The following is a 20,405-nucleotide window of genomic DNA, read 5'->3' as shown; positions in this document are numbered from 1 at the left end:
TGGAGGAATTATCCTGGTGGTGATCTCCTGTGGTTGGGAGTAATTACATTGCTGCTACTAGAGAAGAAGTAGGGAAGATAGATGTACACACATAGGTACTTTATCCAGTTTTGTGGGGTGGCTGTTAATTTCTAATTCAAATATCTGATAAATCTAAATGTGCAGGAGCCTCAGAGAGAACTTGCATGGGGAAAAATAAGGTCTGTACTTAGGGAAACCTCTTTGCAATGGAAATTAGGCTGGCAAGGCAGTCTGATGGTAAGATGAAAAATTATACCTCTCTCCAATTGTATTAATTTTCCATCTTCCTATATGAAAATGCAGGAATAAGCAGGTAACAATATTGCCTAATACCCACCTGTCCTGCTGGAATAACTGGGCTGTGTTGGCCTTCTGCTGCAGCTGGTTTGTTAACACATCTGATAGGAAAGAAGAGGAAGTGCCTGTTGGAAGAAAAACTGGAATTTAGGTGATCATACCTGTAGGTTTGATCTGAAAGTGTTTCAAGACAATTGGGAGGAGTCCAGCCTGGTTTGTAAGCTGCAGAAGCACACGCAGAAGCACAGCAAGGAAGGCAAAGAGGGGTCGTGATAAAAAGATTCCCAAAGAAAAATCCCAGAAGAAGTGATAGAGGAATAAGCAAGTTCAAGTAAATGTGACTTTAGTTGGGACTTATACCTAGTTGACACTGGGGTTTTATTAACAAAAATATGATTTTTCTGTTGAAATGTCTATAGATATGTAGCCAGTAAAAACTGTACACTGCATACAGAGCTAAAAAAAATTGTATGCCAGTATACCCTGTTTTGCTGTGTGTAACTGGACTAAATTGTACCAGGATAATTGCTACTGTGCCAGAAAGGCATTATGCTGTTCTGTGTTAGTATAATTAAAGTAGCAGAACTGGTAAGCATAGATGAATCCTTGAAGACCTTGGAATCTTGTTTGGAGTCAGGTGGAGCTGCTGGTCTCATTTGTATTGCATTTCTTTTTAAAAATATTTTTCTGGTTTGGGTTTGGGTTTTTTTTTGGTACAGAAATACTTCCTTATTGCCATATAATCCCTCTCATAGTGCTGTATGCACTTAATAGCTTATGCTGGTTTGTTTCTGAAAGGTTTCTTTTTTACTGTGCAGGGCTGCTGAATCTTTGAAGAGAAATCCTGGATCACTGTTTTAATGAGGTGTGGAAAGCGAACTGTGGGAATAAGTGGACTTGGCTGGACTGTAACTTCCCTAGATGCTCTGGGAGCTTTTCGTGTCTGAGGGATGTGAGAGTTCGATGTTAAGAATATCACAGAAACATGAAGTTCCTGAAGGAAATACTAATCATCATCACATGCATCCTAAACCCTAGCAGCTCCTGAGATTTCAAGCATTTACACTTGTACCCCTTACTTCAAAGGAAGTGTGCCTGAAGGGAGTAGGTAGAGGATGCACAATAAAGTCCATAAATATTGTAAGACAGTAAAAATATGTTCTAAAACAATAACATTAATTTTGATAACGTGTCTGAAATATTGTAACTTCAGCAAAATCTGTGGGGGAAGATTCTGTCCTCCCTCATCCTTTGTAAAGGCAGAAGCACCGTTCTAAATACGAGGGAAAAGAATAGCGAAGGATCATCATGCCTCAGCCCTTGGGAAAGATAAGCTAGATCCAGAAAGCACGAGAGGCATTTTTACACACGTCAGTGCAGAGAGGGGACATTTCTCTGAAGCACTTGAAATATTTTATCTGTTTAGGAGGAGTTATAGCAACGGTAATCAATGAGATATTGGCTAAGACACTTGTGAAGTAATCGGGAGGATTTTAGATAGAGGAAAAAAAATCCTTAGGGCTTGTATGTATATGTGCAACCATCTTTCTTTGAGGAGAATGCGAAATGGCTTTGTTCTGTGGTCCAAATACTGCCAAAAGCAAATGGACCCTCTCTTTGCTCAAACTAAGCAAGAATATTTGGATTCTGCCTGTGAGGCACGGTACAGCTTTGCATGCTCAGTGTCTGCTGACTGCGCAGCTGGATACCTGTGAAATGCTGGGTGACCACAGACTCATTTCCATGTATACTACAGCATTCCTTTGGGAGGAGAGGCTCTTAATAGGTCTGTTCATAATGGACGTGTAAGCATGCAAGCTTTATTACCTGCCCCTGCCAACTCACCAGGAAAGTATGCCATTCCTGCACCAACGGATATGTAACCAGGGCTGTTTAATTATCATGTGGCTGTGCTGCCAGAAACACTGGCTTGCTCCGTCCTTGGGCTTTTCACTGATATGCATAAAGCAGGAGCCTCTTGCTCCTCTGAATCACTACTGGTAATATTTCAGGAGAAATGGAAGGGCAGACAAGAAAGTGGAGGAGCCACTGATTTTAGTGCAAATCCGTGACTTATGAAGTCTGTGCCCGAAATATGTATGACGTGAAATATCGTAATTCTAAAAAACCCCCACATTAAAAGGATTTTCTGCAAACTGCATACATTATAATAGTTTAAATGGTAGGATTTAGACATGGAGGGGTTTTCTTTGCCTCTTCTCATGCTTGCAAAACTAACGCTCTGAGACAGACACGCAGTGTTGCCATTTAAGTGCTGTGCAGAAGAAGACTGATTACAGAAACACTATTACAAGCTTGAGAGGAAAAAAAAATACAGAAAAAGAAAGTTGAGGGATTAAGAAGGAAAAAAGAGCACAAACCCCAGCCAAACCAAAGCCACAGGAAATGGAGGCTGAATGTAAGAGCAGGATCGAGACAGAAAGGGATTTGGCAGGAGAGAAATTGTTGCAAGGACTTCAAGGAGAAATATAAGGCCCAGACCTATAAAACTCATGCTCGTGATGTCTTTATCCCTTCAAATGAAGCCATTTGCATGACACTATTATAGTTAGTAGGTCTAAGATGTTAGAAAAATACTATCTGTTAAAAAAAGGGTATCATCACTGAAAAGGGAACAAAAGGTAGGAGCAGTGTCATGTATAGGGAGGAGGGATTGCTTGCTTTAAGCTCTCTTTGGCTGGGCAGCAAGACTCATATCCACAGAAACAGGTAGTGACTGTTCTTTTCCAAATGGGTAGGGTGTTTGTTGGGAAAACAGTGCCTCTGGTTGTGACAAAAAGGGGTACATTCACATATGCTTATTTGCCAGCTCTTCTGTTTCCATCAGGATACTCCTTGTGATGCTGGATTCCTTCCCAGCCTCCTGTAGATTTTGGAAAGCCTCCCATTCAGCTGCCATGTAGAAGGCTTTGAACTGAAATGGGAACAGCTGAAATGCACCCAGTGCTGGGGGGACCCTCACAACCCTCTCACCATTTCTTTCTTCCCTGTCAAGACCACCAGGAAGCTGGCAGACACGATCCTGGGACTAGCAGAGCTGGCAGTGAGCAGAAGTGGGGTTTGCAGCACAAGGGGAAAACTTTTGAAGATGGAGGCTTAGATGTTTAATTGGGATCCAGTGCCTGACTAGTTTTTAGGATGGAATTAAATCTCTTTGTGGAAAGGGAGGCATTTGTCCACAGGAGGGGTTTAGCAATGCAGGGTCCAATGAAGAGACACTTGTCCCAGAGCCATAAAAGTGTGTGGAAAGTCTGCAGAGAGATGTACTGCATTCCTGTGGAAAAACAGGTAACATTAGGATTTCTTTGTAAAAATGAACAAACTACTTTCCCTTCAAGAAACAGACATGCTGATGAAGAATATGCCATCTGTGCATCAGCTCCCCTCTGACTATAAATGTGTCTTAAGTCAGGAGAAACAGAACTGCAAACTAAACTGATAAACACAAGCAAGTAATTTAGCTGTGGCATACTGTAGGTAAGCCTTATATCAGTGTGAGTTGTGTGCAGGTAAATCTGGCTCATAAAACAAACATAACTTTGGGCAGTCACTCAGCAAAGTCCTATCCTGCTTTATCCCCTTTGGAAGCATAGTCATGGCACTGATAAGTAACGTAGTTATTTATCGATACGTCTGATGTTTGCATATAGGGTCTGAACTAGAAAGACAAAGAGATACTCTGGGATATGGCTCGTATTGCCCTCAATATCCTTGATACACCCAGTGCTGTGTTTACCTATCATAGCACATTTGAGATCTCCTTCTCACTGGCCTGAGGAGCTGCAGAAAGTTGTTGGTGTGAGAGAGCAACACAACATACTTTCTTCACTTCCTTCCTTACACTCTTGCGTAAAGCTGTGGTTACGAGCATAGAAGAAAAAATAATCATACTTTTTTTGGCCTTCTTTTTAAAGGCTTTATCTGGCCTCTTCCCTAATATCACAAAGCTAGGCTTCAGTTCTGCTGGAGAGACCCTTGTGGCTGCATGGACACTGCAGAGCTGCAGAAGAGGGTGCAAAGTGCTGCGTCCCATGAGGGAAAGTACAGCCGGTCCCACATGTACCTCTCACAGTTTGTCTTGTAACAGAGGTTAGAAGAGCAGATTTCAGCAGTGATGTAAAAAAACATCCCATCAGTTTATGGGGTTTTCTTGCAACTTTGAAAGTGACTGCTCTGTAATAAAGGTTATCTCACTAATGAGGGCTTTGAGCCATGTGGAAATGTAGACGTCACAGGGCTGAGCACTGCATTGTTGGTGGGTTTGTGGGATTTAAGACATCCAAGATAAGAGCTTTGTTCCTCTACAGAATACATGGGAGAGAGAGAAACAACTGAGTGAATAAATGGGGCAACTTAATAATAGTTACTTCCCTAGATTTTACACAAATATAGCTACCCAGTTGTGGTTTTTTCCTCCATTGTATTTGAGAACTAAATTATTTCAGTTTTGTTTAAAAATCAGCTTGGTTTTCCTGGTCAGAAAAATGCTTTGTTACTAAAATTCTAGACCTTGTACAGAGGTAATGAGCTAATTTACAGACACGAGGTCCTGATCTTTAAAAACTCACCTTTAAGAATATACCAAGTTTACTGACAGAAGCCTAGTTTAGGGAAATATGCTCTAATTTGTCTTTTCCTTCAGTAATGTGGAAAAAAAGACTAGATTTTAAATTTTTGAAATGTTTGATTGTCTTCCTTGATAACACTTAGTGGACCCTGTCCAAATAGCTGAGTGAGGTAAATATATTGCATAATTTGGGCAGTCCCAATGTGTGGTCCTGTTTGTATCTCCCATCAGTTCAGCAGAAAGAGCACCCATGCTCCTGTGCAGATGATGTACCACTGAGCTGACAAACAAAAAGCTATCCAGGAGATTCACAGACCCGTCTCTTACCATGCATCTTGAGGATATATCTTGGTCCATAACCTTTAGGAAATGTTTAGGTACTTGTTCTACCTCACCCACCCAGGAAAAGCAGTTCTGGCATAATGCAGAGATGCTAAAGCAACTCAGGAAAGGAATATAAAATTCAATAAAGCAATCAAATTCAACTTATCTGGGATTTTTTTTCCTCTGGGATCTCCTCTGATGGTCACTTGTATTTGTGTAGGTATGCAGTATCCAGGAGGAGAAAAAACTCTCCACTGAAGAGGATTCTGAAAGAGAATAGTAGACAAGATAATTCACTAGAAACAGTCATCGACAATAGCTGCAATGTAGTACCCTACCTTACAGGTATTTAACTTCCAATAATGTGCATGGGCCAGGTCCTGATAACTGTGTGTCCTTCTGCTACACCAAACTGGGAATTGTTTGAGTCAGCAGCATTGATTATGCTTTATACAAATGCAATAATATCATCCAACATGTTGTGAGGGAGAGGATGGATGAAGTAAATGATGCAACAGGAATATTTTGCTATTACTCAGAGGAGAGCCAAGCTGCTGCTGCCTCTGGACAGATGTGTCAGAAGTGCCCTTTGCTCTTCCAGCATACCTGCACAGGAGACAACCATCACACTGTAGACCACCCCCTCTCAAGGCTCTTTCTTAAAAACAAGTATCAGTCACGTGAGAGCTTTGAATATTTGTATTGGAAAAAGTGTATAATTAAGGACTTTCTAAAGCATGCAGTATATCCGTTTCAACCTCAAAGCATTTGAAAGATCAGTGGTCAGGGATTTATGAAATGATTTATTGTGTCAGTGACCACTTAGATACTTCATATCAATGGCTTATTTTTCTCTGTCACAGGAAGAACATTTGTTTTTATGCAGGGCCAAAACCTGAAGTCATTATTCATTTTATTACTTAGGCAAAATTCTCATTAAAACTTAAGCGTTTGGCTCAAGGCTCAATATTTCAAAGGAGAATGTATTTAGAATAAAAACCAGAAGGAAGATCTTTGTAAACATCTGAATGTCTCTTTAAACTCATTCTACAAACACATTAAGTCCTTAGCAATGCAAACAGAGAAAGTTAATTCAGACGTAATTCCCAGCCTTCTCCTGTGCCAAGAGACAGATCTGTTTACTCGTCATGAAGATAACTGTGTTTATGCTCTCCCAAGCTAGCCTTAGCACCTCCCCTCTTACCACCTTCATCAGAGGTGAGCCCTACTAGTCTGCTTTACAAGCCTGCTGTGATGCTTATCGCCTTGGCATCCAAAAAGATCTTGGACAGCCTGTAAGTGAAACCAGCTAGAGGGATAGAGCCTTTCAAGTGTGCTGTCAGTGAACAAATTATGTGGTCACTGAGGGAGCCTAAAATTAAAATAACAGTGTACAGAATTCATATTGGCCTGAGGACCCCCTGAGAACATAGCGCAAACCTATCAGCAAGCCTCACTGATGTGTACTGGGCATATGTATTCTTGCCTAACTCAATTAGGGAAGTTGTATCTTTGTAAATACAAGGTACCAAATGATTCTGCAAGTACATTTTCAAGTTTAATTGGATACTTTTCAAATATGAAAATGGCTTACCTGTAATATTCTATACTTTCATCAGTATTTAACTAGATTTGACCGTTCCTTAGGGCAGGGATTATTTTTGGCTGTGGTGCACATATGGATGACTATTAAAAATTTAGTAATGTATGTGAGGAAAACTGGAAATGACAGTAATTTGCTTTATTTTTCTGAAGAGTCTTAAAATTTGCTTCTGCACACTGAGACTATGGTAGCTCTATGTTTGTGCAGTGGAGAGATATCAGATTTCAGAGGTCAGTTTTCCATGTTAGAGTTTCCTCATGTAAATTATACCACCTTCCATCCTGAAAACACATTTTCCCTCTTCAGTAATGTATCAAAGTGTAAGAATGACATTATTCTCTGAATTCTCAAAATTAAATTAATGAACAGGAACTGTTTAGGAAGGAGCAACCTAAGTTTCACTTAGTCCAGCTTCTTGGTAGCAAAGACAGAGAATGGTTTTCCTGAGTATCCAAACCAGCATGAGGATGAAGCAGCCTAATTCATCTTCACTTGATACAGCCTTAAGATTCTGAATTCACATCATCCAATATGATCCATTGCCCAATAGCGCAGAAAGCTGTTTTACTATTCCAGGGTGTATTCCCCCTAGTCAAAACATCATTACCTGAAATGACACTCTTGGCTGTTCAACCAGAGATAAATGTATATAAATACTAATTTAACTTCAACTGCAGGGCGAATCTGTGCAGATCCCAAACACTGGTGCACAAATGTGAGGCAGATTCATCATTCAAATAAATGGTGCATTTGTTAGGTAACCTCCTACTCAGAACTGTGTAAAGGCCATCAGCTTTGGACAGGTGAGATTTTTTTCTTCTCCCATGTTCATCAAAAAGTTGTTAAGCATATGGACAATCAATTTGTTAATAATTTATTAACCTGAACAATACCTGCATATTTCAGGTATTCCAAAATAAGCCTTTCCTATGTGAAATGGGAAAAATGGGTAGCAGAGGGAGATTAATGGTCTTCAATATGTGATTGACATATTTAACTTATACCACATGTGGAATATTTAATGTCCTTTTACTCCCTTTTTTAAAACAAAAAGGCAAGTGCTCAGGGCTGTTGAAATGCCAGATTAAAAGAAAAAAAAACAAACCCAAAACCAAAACAACCTGCCTGTAAAACATAATTCTGTCTCTTTGTGCTTCCATTAGCACAATCTCCAACTGCTAGGTTTTGGCAAGTGATTGGAACTATTTGCAATGTCCAGAGGCATGGAAAAGGATTTTCCCACCTGAGCCAAGCCTTTTGGAAATGGGGCATATGCTGCTGGGGCTGCACAACTGCTGTGTGATGGTGCTGGGCTCCTGGCTTTGCTTGGCCTGAGAGAGCAGTGCTGGCAGCAAGCGGTAGACCTCTGGATGCAGAAAAGGCAGCCAAGTCCAGCATCATGCCACCTTGGTTGGGTCCATACCACCATATGCAGGCTGCCATCCTATAGCTCCTAAGCATGCTGTGCCTGGCCACCTGCTTTCTGCCCCTCATTGCTGCCTGAATGTGCACAGCCTGTGCAAGCACCACCAGCCCAGCTGGGAACAAACATGGCCAGCATGCTTGGGCACTGGCTGTACCCAAGGTGTTTTTGCAAGCTTGCAGGAGAGATAGTAAGTGAATTTGCTTTCCAGGGCGGCCTCTAGGTCACCCGTAATAGGTCAGCATTAACGAACAGTGTTGACATGGAGCTGGAACAGCGGTGAGTGAATGAAACCTAGCTCTCTCCTATTTGAGCAATGGAATTTATTCCAAGCTCTGACCTCACGCAAACTCTGTTACCATATTTATCACATGGAAAGAATGACCATGGACGCTGCCGGCAGCGTGGACAGGAGGCCTCCTCAGCAGGAGCAGTTTCCAGCCTGGTCAGGACACTGAGGAGCCAAAACACACCCGGTGGTGCCGGGGAAAGGAGGGAGGAGGGATGTTCTCTGTTCTCCCACATGAATCTGGGGACATTGCAAAAGGCTGTTGAACCTGAACGGCACCCAGGACATGGAGCCGCAAAAGATGCTGGGCTCTGCTGCTCCCCAGTGTTTCTCTTCCTCAGTCCCCTGGGGCCTCTGGGTGCAGAAGAGCACTTGCTACCCAGAGCTTCACCCCCAGAAAGGGATGCAGAGAGCTGGCCCAGAGTACTGCTCACTCCAGCAGTGCCATTGCAGCTGAAGGTGGCAGGCCAAGGAGGCTGCAACCTTCCTTTCACCCTCACCCTTGAAATGAACAGCTGCATCTCTGAGACATGGGTTTGCTGAGAGAGATGCTGTGCTCGCTCTGCCAGCTTCTCAGAAGGCCAGCAGGAAAGGGGATTTCTGCATGAAGAAAATCTTCCCTTCAAATCCATAACTCCTCTTGTGCTGGCAGGTGCTGCTTAGCTATTCATACAGACACTGCCTGTCCTGCGCTCCCTTCTCTCCCGCGTGCCCCTCTCTGCTGGGAATGTACTTTGCCAGAAACAGCGACTGACCTCCCCAAGCATACAGGAAGCGTCATGCTAAAAAAAGAAACCAGATTGTGTGAACAGAGCTAAACTTCCCATAAAAGTGTAATTTTTCTCCCTTTGTTACTTTTAAATGCAAATACATCATGACAAAAATATACAGAGGAGATATAAGAGAGGAGGGGAAGGAGCCCTTGGGACCTGTCTGCTTTGCATTCGGGTATCTTGAGCCTAGAGAGACATTTGTGCTAAAGGTTATTTCAAAGTAGCTCAAAGGGGAGGCTTATTCTTACTTAAGGATTTTTGTTAATCAGCTGTGACGCACCTCAAATCATTCACCTCTTTGGGCTTTATCTGAAATAAGTCCATGTTTTTTCCAAGCCACTGCGTCGGAGGAAGGAAACCTCCTATTTTGGTCAAAGTGTAGGTTCTGGTAATAGCAGTGAGAATAAAAGCAAAGCCCAACGTGCAGGCACAGCAGTGCTCATACCGCTGCTTGGCAACCCGCAGGGAGCCTGACAGAGCCAGACAGCCTCCTGGGAACACTGGGACGGGATCTGCTGGGGACGAGGGCTGTGGGGAGGGACTCCCGGGCCCAAGCCTGCTTTTTCGGGTGGATTGCAGCAGCACCACAAGAACGTGCAAAGGGCAAGAGGGTGTTTTTTAGGGATTAAGCAATTGTTCATTTGGACCATACAACTTTTTCTGGGTAGCTTCAGCAAACCTGAACCGGTGTAATAAAATGTCCACCATAAAGAAATCATCTTGTGTAGCAAACTCAGTTTTAAGGAGTCGATGCCTTAATGTTGATTGGATGAAATATTATTTAAAGGTCCTCCTACAGTGATCCTTCCCTGGGTTTCCCTCCCCTTCCCTACAATGAGATGCCAGAAAGAAGGATAGTTTGACGGGCAGCATTTTTTTGACATCCCCAGCTCTGAGACAGAAAGCCTGTTGTTACACTAACTCTTTGGATCTGGAGGGCAATATACTTTCTCCTCATTCCACCAGCTACCCCGGAGCTGTAAAGTGCATCTCCTCAGATGTGCCTCTACACAATGATTTTAAAGCATTTTGCAAGTGGGAGGTGCCACCAGCGTTAGGTGAAATAGAGAGGAATAACCTCATTGCAAAGGAGGAAAAACAAGAACAAAAATGTCAAATAACCTGCAGAGAACTTGCTGCTGGCAAGAACAGGGTTCAACCTGAACCTCTTGTCCTGCGGGCATCTGCAGGTATATGGCCACCCTGCTGCCTTGGCTCCTCGGGGTGTGCCTGGCATGAAGCAGTACACGGTGCGTGAGCTGCTGGATCTAATGACTCATCCGCAGGCTTACTAAGCAAAAATCATTATCTCTCCTAAGTCTAAACACAGACCATAACTTCCTGCTATACGCGATAGATACAGAAATGTAAGAGGCTACCAACAAATCGCAACTAGGGTGGACAAAAATTTTGTTGCATGCTATGGGCCGGTGAGCAACCCTTTGCATTTGCTGTGGGTGTTTCAGCCTTTCTGTTTCAAGGTGGGGCTGGGTGTTACTGCCAACTGCACTTCCTAGCCGGCCACTTGCATCGTGGTTGTGTCAAAGCTGCCCAGAGAAAGTAGAATTGCAGCTGAGATACAGCTGAGCAAGATTAAACTGCTCTTTTTGTTTGCACTGTTTATCTTTTCCCTTGGCAGTGCACTTCCCTGCATTCCTCTGGTGCACTTTAGAACAAGTAAGCCTTTTGAAATGATTCTTCTAGCACAGAGAAACCACCTCAGGCAATCATCAAAAAGCCAGGCTCAATTTAAGTGAGGCATACTGGCAAGAAAGAACAAAGGTGAAGCTTTTTGCCTTGAAAAAGTGTGAAGCTGACTGTTGCAGTCTGCTGCAGAGGAGATTTTATTTAGAAACACAAGCACAAATACAGTCATGTAAAATAGAAGACGTTCAAACTCTACTGGCAGCACTTTCTTGCTAATGATGTGGTACAAATGGTTTGAGGTTTAAATTCGACAAGAATAATGTAAGAAAATTTATCTACTGCTTTTTTACCTTTCTGTTGGCTTCACACAATACTGTCTTCATTGCTCCTCTTGGCATCAATTCCCCTCTCTGTAACATAGGCCTTCTACTTCCCCAATGCTCCAGCCCTTTGAAATGCTTTCATGAGAAATCCTGCAGCTTTCTCATATTTAAAGATGAATATTGATTGTAGAGATATAAAAAATACATTGGTACTTACAGTTGAACTGGAAAAATATGCTTCTAAGGTATCATTATTTTGCCATGATAGGATGCTGCAGAGACTTACATATTAATGTTTGATTTACCACAGCATGACTTCAGTGGTGGAAAATGAGCAATGGACAAGTGCATAAACACAGGGCACTGAGAAGGTAGCAAATGTTTTCATGGATTGTTCTGTCTGATGATTTGATAAATCAGTAAGTTCTGCCTTTAAAATAATACAGAAGAGTTTCAGAGACTTCAATTTGAAGATGCTAGTCGTTTCTGAGGTGAGAATTTTGTTCTCAACCTTCATAATTTCCTTTGCTGAAAAAAATTTCCAGTTTGATGATGACAATGCCCAGACTGGATGCCCGGCCAGGAATGCAGGTGACAGCAGTGGAAACCCAGCTACAGTTATACTAGGAACTGCTGTCAGTGGTACCTGGGCTTACAATATACCCTGTGAGGAAATGATAGCTCTGTGTGCTGAAACTGTTTGGAAATAAGTGTATGGAATATAAACAGCTTTTGTTGTGCCAGGTTTGGTTTGGAGTGCTTCCCCTTTTTTACAAGCATAGTTTTGGCATGTATTTTCATACCATAATTTGGAAGGACTAAGTTAAGGTTTTACTCTTGCTTTTTAAAATGAAGCCAGAGGCATAATACAATGCCCTCTTCAGCCAAGAGTCTGCACAAGAGTGTGATTTCCCTTGTAGTGGGGTACAGAGTGAGTATAAATTAGAATCTAACACCTGAAATACAGCGGGCAACACCTTCCGTTAGAGTAAACGAGCAGAGCTGCAGTGTCAGTGGAGCCTGGCTGATTTATATCTGTGGGAGTCTGGCCCTTTGTGCAACCCACATCGGTCATGGCTGGCAGGTCCCAAAACAGCCTCATTTTCTGCTTCTGGATAGAGACTTTCCCCTTGTTGCCCTGTGGGATTCAGCAGACGCATCTTGCAGACCCAGAGCTAACTCATCAGGGGAGTGCTTTCCCCTTCTGCCTGACCCCGTTCTTAGCAGGTCACCTTGGCATGAAAAATCGCTTGTCTCTGCAGGTCTGTGCAGGGCCAGATCCCGATTTTGGCTCCCTACAATTACCCCCGCTCTATTTAGTGAGTCAGGCCTTAATGTTGAAATGTTCACTGGTGCCAAAGGTCCTTGGAAGACAAACTCCTGCTTTCACACATCTACTGCAGAGCCTGCCTGGAAGCTCAGGGGATGAAGGCTCCTCAAGGATTCAGGCACTCCTGAAGATGAGTGGGAAGGTGGGAACCAAAAGCTCTGATTTTTGATCCCGACACGTCCTGCCCACGTTGCAGTGGCTGATGCTCCCCTACTTTGTTCGGTGCTAATGCTATCATTTTGTTGGTTTGTTGGTTGGTTTTGGGTTTTTTTTTATTCACCAGGATACAACACGAAACAGAGTCCATCTGGGTTGTGAGCTGTCAGTGGCCTGCCCATCAGTCACGATGGATGTGTTGTGCCTTTATCACTGTCAGCTGATATTCCAGGAGCAATTTTGATGGTTTATTTGTGCTATATCACAGCACCTCAAGCCAAAATGGGAGTCTGTTCTGTGTGTTTGGCCAGCCACAGTGATTTGATGGTAATTTTTACACCTAGTCAATGTGAGATTGAATTAATCTTGCTATGGTGGTGGGGTTTGCAGCACCTAAGTGTTGCTGAGCAGTGGAAAAACTGGCAGATGTCAGAGCAGAAAGGGGCTTTTCTACAAAGGATAAATCATTAGCAGGGTTATAGCATATTTGGTAAATAGGCTGAGAAGTTAAAGCAAAGCTAAAATACCGCTATACAACCAGAGGTGTTCAGGAAACCACTGCGTGTTCTAGCTTTGTATAATTAAATAGCTGCCTTGTTTCAACCCAGAGGTGGTTAATCTTCAACAGCAGATGAGCCACTTTGTTTTGTAATAGGCAAAGGCAGCCTGAAAAGGGCTTTGGTTAGATGCAGAAATCATATTGTCAACAAGAATAATATTTAATTAGTAAGAGCTGGAGTGCTGGCCAGGAACAACACATCTTCAGGTTTACGCCCTTATGATCAGAAGGATAATCTATTGATAATCCAGTTTTTTGAGGAAGAATAACTGGAAAAGCAGTCTGTGAGCAGCTGGGACTGCATTCTGCTGGGTGCCAGTGGTGAAAGGATGTATTATCACAGTCCTCGGCACTTAATCATTGAGTGGAATACACAAAAATAGCCAGGAAAGTTGCAGGCTTTGCTGAATGGGTTGAAAGGTTGTGGGAACATGTTCTGGCACACCCTCGTGCTGTGGCGAGACACACAACGAGGGGGAAGGGGAGTGAGCATTTCGGCGGGCCTGGGCAAAGGGGAATATACTCTTGTTTCCATATAAACCCTCTTCTCTCTTTCACTCAGCATCATTTTGCTTCCTGGAGCAGAAATAATTTCCATTAGTCATTTAGGGTAACACTTTTCTGATGCATATACTATGGAAATGTCTCAGCTGCAAATCTATGGTCACATTCAAACACTGGGAAAAAGATGTAGTATATTATGCAATAAAGTATTTGTAAACACAGATGATATGAGTTTAAGAACTTTGATCAGCTGAAAAATAAACCAATACAGGATTACAACATACAACAACAAATGTGCCAGGCGGGGGAACCTGCCTGTGGTTCTTATTAAACCACCACCATTGAAAGAAAAACCCAGGTACCCCAAGGAAATCAGGATAAAGAGCCACTTGGTTGGCTACTTGTGGTATATATTAAGAAAAAGCCCATAAAACCCAGTCATTGTGCCATAGTTAATACCAAGTTAGCTGCCTTGCTGCCAGACCAGCCAAGGCATGAATACTAATGCTGCCCTCAGCTGCCATAGAAATTGTCTCTTTGCATAAGAGCAATGAAGACCTTTTGTCCTTAACTCACTTGTGCCAGGACTAAGCCAGGAGCTCCATCTGCATCTGCAATCAGACAAGCTCTGCTTAGCAGCATTGAACTCGCAGCATTATATTTAAAACTCGCTCTTCTTTGCCTCCCAGGGAGAAAATGAAAAAAGATGTTGCACACACATTCTTCAGTCGGGGTGGCCCCAAGGTGGTGTCCCTGCTGGGTGTGCAGCAAGCAGACAAAAGCGCAGCCAGAATTTGCCTTTCTGAGCACTTTGGCTGTGTGAGCACAGCAGGGGACCCACAGGCCCTCCCCGAGGTGCAGCAGAAGGTGGTGGGAGACTGCACAGGTGATGCAGGGCTGTGCTCAGACCAGTGGAGGTGCAGGGATGCAGATGACTGCGAGAAATACAGCTGTTACTGTGGGCTTGTGTGCAGTGGGAAAGTGGAGCAGCACAATTTTGTGCAAATCCAGAAGTGAGTGGAAGTCTTTCTCATCTGACAGGAAAGCAAGGGCTCTGCCACCAGGCAGCAGGAGCAGTTCCTTCAGCCTCAGGCCGGCAGCAGCATGTCAACAGCCAAGCCACAGGTTGTTTTACACACTGCTGGACTTGTGCTCAATGTCACTCTTTTCTACCTGATATGGCTGGGGGCCAAATAGAAAAAATAAAATAAAATTTGTTTTCATGAATAAAAGCTTTCCTGCTGCCTTCATGCTTGAGAGTATCTGTGGTTTTATGTAATACCACTCACCCAGCAGTCTCGCATCACTTTCTTGAAAGATCGCCTACGTGGTGGAGTTAGTGCAGAGCTGTTATTTCAGAATAGCCGTTTCTGAACAACCTTGTGCAAAACCAGGTTTATTCTGAAATAAGGAAACATTATTCTGGTTGATCTTAACACACCATCAAAACTGACTTCTTTCCAAGAGTGGATTAGGTTAAATCAGACCAGGTGCAAGAAGAGTGCCCACACAGAAAAGGATCAGAAACAGCCTTCAAACTCACACCCACTCTTAATTGGGGTGAACTGGCAAACACGGACAACTCTCCCATTGCACAGAGGAAAAAAACTAGAGCATATAGATAGGTCCTGTTGCATCTCTTATGCAAGGTAGTTTGTTCTTTCAGGTTTTGTCTTATGTTGATTACTTTTCCCCTGCTAACTTCTCCAAACATCAGCTTTCTCTTTATCACACCAGTCCTGCTTCTTAAAACATTTGCATGTATACCAACAGTTGATTCCTTATGATGCAACACTTCAATTTTCACATAACCACCTTGCTGTCAACTACCTGCAAGCATATCAGTCTATTCAAGCAGATCAGAGCTCATTGCATTTATGTCAGTCATAGGTCATTTTCAAGAATCCAGTGGATGTCTTGATCTCACAGTATACACACTGTCACTTCCTCCATCCGTAAATCCATGAAAATTACAGAACAAAAATAATGGTGACACTGAATAATTCAGTAATACACTTCGACAATATCTGCTAAACTCCTGTCAACACAGCCTACTTTGCTGTCATTGCAGCATACAGTGGAACTGGCTTTACAGTCCTATGGACTATTATTAGTCTGTTTTTTGGATACTTACACCTTTTGCAAGAATGGGGATAGAACAATTAACTGAGATTTCTACATAATGATGTTACAACTAGAAGGATGAAACCTGAACCAAACAAGAATATATTGATATTTTGTCACAGTTACAGCTAGGTTGATGTAAGAGTGATCAACTCTACTAGGTCAGCTTAGTCTTCGCTGTCTGGATTTGTGTCCATCTCCTCCCTTGCCATGCTCACAATATGATGTGAGAGCACACTTAGAGGCAACCAGGGAGTTACATAATTTATGACAGAAATATAAAAATCCAGGCATGGCACAGAAGTGGATGGTTGAAGATACTTTACCTAAAGATTCAGCAATTCTTCTTTAGACGAGAAGGGAGAAGTAAATCATGAAGCTGAGTCCTCGAGGTGAAGGAAAAAACACAGAGCAGCTTTGTGTTAATACAAGTGGAGATACTACTGTGGCACATTAATGTGAAGGAATGAAGAACCTCCTTAGGTGTTTTACGTGAACTTGAAAAATATCTTTTGCTCATGAAAGAGGAGAACAAGGGGTGATTCAGTCTCATATCTGGGCTTTCTACATATTGGATAAGGGATCTGTAGTAGTAGAAATATCTTTAACCCAGACCAAAAAGTGAATAATCTGAGCTAACAGGTGAAAGGCAAAGCTAAACAATTTAAAAATGTTAAGTCAGAATCTTTTCACAGTATTGCACCTCTAGAATAATTTTATGTGCAACTGTAATAGACCCATTACCATTTGAAGCCTTTAAATGAAGATTGAACAACTTCAAAAATAAGAACTGCTGTAGCTTAAAGATACCGTGTTGAAATTATTAAGACGGGGTATTTGGACTATTTGGATCTTTTCTGATCTTTAGGTCTATGTCTAGTTGCACAAGCCTGTAGTAATGAGTCTTCCTGCTGTAATCTAGCTGTACTTTTAGTTCCTGGAATTTTTCCATAATGTGCAAATTAAGATGGAAAGTTACTTATTCTGATTAGAAAAATACATAAATCAAGGCTCAAAAATGAAAGGTAATCCTTGATTATAATTTTGCTTTTGCCCTTCTGGGATCATGCTGTCCTCAAACCATTGTGCATATTTCTATAAACGATTGACTTTAAATGTTTCTTCATAAGTTATTTTAAAGAAATTATGTATAGACTCCATGTTCACTTTCTCCCCATCCTTTCTTTCCCTAGTATTTGGCCTTCTGTGCAGTGCAGATGGAGAACACTTGGTTATGGTCGTGACACTTGATTATGTCTTTGAAGGACAACACATGGACACTGTATAGTGGCAGAATGTATTTTGTTTATTGTAGACTGGACCATATACAAATCAGTGAGAGGAAAAAATGAAAGCCATTTGGTTCTGGCTTTCTGCATAGAGAAACAAGAGGGTGATAATTTTTACTCACTTGGGAAACTGTTTAGTTCAGCTCCAGAAGGGAAAGAATGGAATTTGATTGTAATGGACCTGAAGATGAACACTATTTCCCACTTAGTGCCAAACCAGTATTGGCTATGAAAAGCTCTTAATATTTGACCTTAAGGAACCTCTTTAAGAGGCATTCTGGATGCAAGGCCTACACGTAAACCTTTGAATATGGTAACACCTCTAGCCAGCTACACCAAATGCTTTTGGCAAATCCCTAGCTGAAAAGCATCTATTTCTAAACAAAATTTATTAAGAAATTATATACCACATAGAGATAGCACCTAGAACATTTTTCAGTGCCACAATAGTGTTTTTCTCTAACCTCTGTAGGTCAGCTTACAGGGTGGTATGGACACTCAAAGGTAAGATAGACAATCTAGGAGATTTCAACCATGTTCAGCGGCTGCAGAAGCAACAGAGACAAAGGAAGACTTTAGCACTCCCTGACCAGCAAGTACCAAGTCTATACATCAAGAGATAGTTTGACAGAACAGTCCCTTCAGTGGCAATGCTGTCCCCACACCCTCACTTGTCCCCTCAGCGGTTTTGGTATAACAAGCTGCTGAGCCAGGGAACCAAGGCAATTAAATTTCTGGTTTTCTTTGTAGTTAGCTTCCCCAAGGGATTCTTAAGTCAGTGCTGTTACCAGAAGAAATGCTTGCCAAGGCTTGTTGACCATGCATCTGTTCAGATCCTGGGAGCGCCTCTTCAGTTTTGCTCAGGTTAGCTCAAGTCACTGTTAAACTGCTGTTAAACTAAATTGGTTGACTGCTCATAGCTGAGCAGTGAGAGGCATAATTTCCAACAATGCAGTAGTAATAACTGCTGGAAATAGTACTATCATGAACTGCCACAGTCATTCCCAAATCCCAGTTGGCAATTAGAGGAGGACAGAGACAAGACATCAATAAGTATAATCTGCATGAAAAACCTGTAAGACACCTAAGGTGGGATTTACATATATACATATATATATATATATATATATGGGATTTGGGAATAATATCTCAAAAGGCTTAATTTGATTATAAAACATGGAGTACAGAGTTTCTGTAAATCCTTTAGAAGGAAAGGTAATTCAGAGGTATAGCTTACTGGCTCAAAAGAGCTCAGTTCTTTGAATGCTTAGTTCAGCAAGTGTCTTGGGTAAAGACAGCACTGGTTACCTTAAACCACTTGACGTACGATTTGAATCAGCAGTTCTTCCACGCTTTTGCAATCATGATTTTACCACAATAAGGTCAAGGCAGTTGGACATAGAAGAATGTAAGTTTCAGTTAATTCTCCTAGGCTCTGAACTAGGCTGATGTCAGTTTAAGATTAAAGAAATTATGCCTGGTGGTCCATGAAACAAGTTGTTCCACTTAACAAGTACTATTTGAAGGGGAAAATCCTTACATCCCCACACAATATTATTCATACAAGAGGTAATCTATTAAAGTAAATCATCTCTAGGCAGCCATTCATAAGATATAGGAGATACTGGGTTTGCTGCAGAACATTTCTGGAGGAGGAAAATACTGTAAAAGTGAAGGAACATGAAATCCTTTTCTTGAAATGTCTGACAACTCATGTACTTCAATAGGCTCAATATCTCCTTGTCCTGCAACCTGTTATTTACAGACTACATGGATAAATCCTGCATGAAGATCTGGCTGTAGGCGAAGCAGGCTGTACCCTACAGAGTTGCTCTGATAATTACAACTAAGACAGAATTCAATCCCAAACCTACTTATTTTAGATTGTTTCTACTACTTCCATCTACCTCAATATCCAGAAGTAGGTTAAAATTAAACTAACAGATTTTTTTATATTTATGTTTTGCCCAAGATACTAGATCTATTCAGATAATCCCCTTTTAAAAATCCATTTTTAAAACAAGAACTATAAAAAAATTCCCGAAATATTTCATTACCTTTCCCAGTTTCCTAATGGCATGTCCTCAAAGCTCATGGGTAAAAGTTGTTCTAGTGCCTATACATATCTGAGTGCTCCTGCTAAAAGATAAACTTGATGATGACCATTTTTCTTATTTTAAAAAAGCACACTACACGTTTACTTTTGCTTTGTAGCTGTAGAGACCTTTCACAAAAGCCAGTTTCTCTCAAGTCATTTATTTCCTTGCAAAATACAATCTACAACATAAAATACAAACCAGCATGTTTTCCTCTAATCCCTTTCAGCTACCGTATTATTCTATGCTACTGTAAAGCAGGGGTGAAAATTTCGGATGGAAAACATGAGTCAGTTAGATCACATCCCCTTCAAATACCTCAATTATTTGTAGCAGACAAACTTAATAAGGATTCAGAGGTTTGTTTTGTTTTGATTTTTTTTGAAAGTTCATAGGAACTATTATACCAGAAGACAGAGTAAATGCTCCAACCTAAGATAAGTATCTTCTAGTAACTCCCCCTGGGGAAAGCATGACTGAGGAGTTAGTATCATTAGCCAGCAGGAGAGTGATCTCATTTCAGTGACCTTGTTCTATCAGCATCAGCAACGACTTACAATGGCAAAGCATTTAATATTAATATGTAAACTCTGTCAAGTGCTTTCTAAAATGTCAAGTGCCCCTCCCCCAATTTACAAGATATTTTATAGATACTGTATTATAAGTGTGTTATGAAGTTATGTTATAAGCAGTTCTTAATGCTTTTGCTACAGGCTGAATCTGTAAGAGGTGACCGAGCAATCGGCTGTTATGGGATGTCTACTTTGGATAGATCAAACTCATTTTTCTAATATGCTTTGTCAGTGTTTTATTTCAGAGAAGTGACAAGCTGTTGGCCTCAACAGCTGTAGTGCTAATGGTTCAAGAGCCAGATAAGCTGGTAAATACAGAAGTTTTCAGACTTGGACAAGAAAAAGGATGGCAAGAGGAGTACAGGCATTAAATACTTGATTATACTTTGTCTCCTTTTAGACTATTCACCATCAGATGGACACAGGGTGTTTAAAAGACTTTTATATTTACTTAACACATTCATAGCTTCCTTGCTGGAAGCAGATA

This window comes from Athene cunicularia (genome assembly GCF_003259725.1).
Source record: "Athene cunicularia isolate RWA chromosome 3 unlocalized genomic scaffold, athCun1 chr3_part1, whole genome shotgun sequence".
Taxonomy (NCBI): Eukaryota; Metazoa; Chordata; class Aves; order Strigiformes; family Strigidae; genus Athene; species Athene cunicularia.
This window is presented reverse-complemented; position numbering follows the sequence as displayed.